This window comes from Gavialis gangeticus, unplaced genomic scaffold (assembly GCF_001723915.1).
Source record: "Gavialis gangeticus isolate Ggan-Ray unplaced genomic scaffold, GavGan_comp1, whole genome shotgun sequence".
Taxonomy (NCBI): Eukaryota; Metazoa; Chordata; order Crocodylia; family Gavialidae; genus Gavialis; species Gavialis gangeticus.
Genome location: NW_017729000.1, coordinates 13721446 through 13723773, shown reverse-complemented (window position 1 = coordinate 13723773; position 2328 = coordinate 13721446). Strand labels below are relative to the sequence as shown.

At 52.6% G+C, this 2328-nt stretch overlaps 1 protein-coding gene across 1 annotated transcript in view; it reads right to left on the bottom strand.

Moving 5' to 3' along the window:
* LOC109289773 (follistatin-related protein 4-like) overlaps window positions 1–2328 on the bottom strand; it is a 418807-nt gene that overhangs the window by 25051 nt on the left and 391428 nt on the right. The gene's annotated exons all lie outside the window — the stretch shown is intronic.

The following is a 2328-nucleotide window of genomic DNA, read 5'->3' as shown; positions in this document are numbered from 1 at the left end:
CATTAACAGGTGTGGAATGAAGAGTTTAGAAAGAATCACATAGGTCAAGGGTATCAAATTCATGCAGCCCCATGGGCCAGCTAAGGGTCACTATATCAGTCTGTGGGGCCCTATCAAGACTGACCCCCTGTGCTGCACGTAGGTCTAGCACACATTGGCCCTGTTTTCAGGCTGTGCTGCATGTGGGTGCAACCCAGCACTGCACATAACACACAGCACAGGAGGGCTGGGAAGTCAACTGCATGTGGCACCTGCCCCAGACTGGCCTGCACACTAGTTCTGGGGCGAGATCAGTCTGGATCAGGTCCAGGGCTGTCTATACACAAAGAAGCCAGCACAAGGACTGGTTTGGTTGTACACCATATGCAGCCCAGCCCCCAACCCCACCATGTTGTCTGCAGTGCTGGGTCCAGCCCACATGCTGCATGCAGTGCACACCCAGTGAGGCCCAGGGCTGGCACGCTGCTGAGGTAGATTATAATTAGCCAGGAAGTCACGTGACTCCCTCACTGTTGTCTGAACAAAAATGCTGCTACCATTACCAGGCAGTTGGCTTAAAACTTTGGGTACATCAGGAAACAATGCAGAGGGAGTGGGTGGGTGAGAGTGACCAGGGCCAGGGCCCACAGCCTCCTGCCTGCCCCTCAGTGCCCAAGCTCCAGGTGCTGCCCATGAGAGATTGCAGCTGCTGTGGCTGGAGCAGAGCACAGAGCTCAGTTCCCCCTCCCCCACAGGGGGTACAGCCAGAGTGGAGCCCATGGATGGGGGTGAGTGTGGGCTGCCCATTGTAGGCTCAGGGCTCCCTGCCCTGCTGCCCTCCCCCAAATGACCTCTGCAGCCCAGTGGGAGGGACCCAGCACAGGAGGGTGAGGAGGCTCAGTGCCATCGCCAGGAACCCCACACCAGCTGTGCTGCCATGGTGAGGTGCCCCCTGCCCCCCTTGCGACAGTGGAGGTGGCAGTACAGAGTTGTGTCTCCTGCTACTGCTGGGCAGGCAGAGGGCACCTTGTCATGCCAGCACAGCTGGTGTGAGGCTCCTGGAAATGGCACCAATCCTCCCCACAACACTCTGCCCTCCTGTGCCAGGTAGGTCCCCTGGGGGAGGGCAGCAGGGAGGGGAGCCCCGAGCCTGCAGTGGGCTGCCCACATCTGTCCTCATCCTGCACACAAATCTTGGGAGGCATGAGCCCCACCCCATTCTTCCCTCCCTTGGAGTGCACACAGCAGTGGGGAGCCAGCCCCCTCACCCCCCAGGATGAGCCAACCAAGGCTCCATCCCACTCCCCAATCAGGCCCTCACATTTCTGCCCTGGCCCCGGCCCCCACACACCACCCCGGCTGGGCAGCACCCCCCGCCCCAGTCTTGCCCCATTCCTTCACTCCTTCCCTCTCTCACTGTAGGGTCCTCAGTCTGCTCTTCCTCCTTCCTCTTCCCCCCATCAATAAACTTATCTGCAGGGAGCTGTGAGAGCTGCTCTCCATACTGCCTGGCTGCTACGTGCGTGTGTGCACACACATGCATGTGGCGCCCCGTGCCTGATTGCCCTCCTCCTTCTCCCCTCAGCCCCAAGCAGCCCTTTGCAACTTGGAACTCTGCCAGCCTGCAAGGGGAACCTGCTGTTCCCCACATTTCTCCTTTGAAAGAGAATATCCATGTTTTTTTCCTTAAAAGGAGAAAATCTGCATTTTTCTGTGGTGAACAGAAAACCCCGGTCCCTGCTCTTAAGCCTCTTTCAGGATCAGGCCATTGAGAGGACAGTTCAGGCAATTTATGGATTTCAGGCTGTGAGAGCAACAGCTCATGTTCTTACTTGGTTACTAGTTATGATGGCAATGAACATAATCCCAAAAGGATTAGTTGACTTTACTACACTGTCTCTGGACACAGTCGGTGTCCTGAGATGTACCAGTTGTAAATAAAAGGAAAAAATATGGACCTAAGAAGAGAAGCAAATAAGTTGTAATATTTTTCCATGCCAAGCATAATGTCTTACTGTTATTTACAGTACCGCTTTCTCAGTTTTTTACTTGAAATGAACAAATTGAGTACACATGGAATCAGATGAACTCTCTGTGCTTCATGTTTGGTTAACTTTACCAATTAGATGAATTCAAAGAGCACAGCATGCTGGTAATTAAAGATTACTGTTTTCCCAAGCTCTGCACCTTTTTAGTTTTATTATGTTTTAATAATCAACATTTTAATAACTGCAAAGAGATCTCTGGAAAATATGGCTCTTAACATATTTTAATCTTAATGTCACATTAATACAGGCCAAAGAGGAGGGGAAGGGTGAAGTTCATTTTGTAACTTAAATACATTGTGAA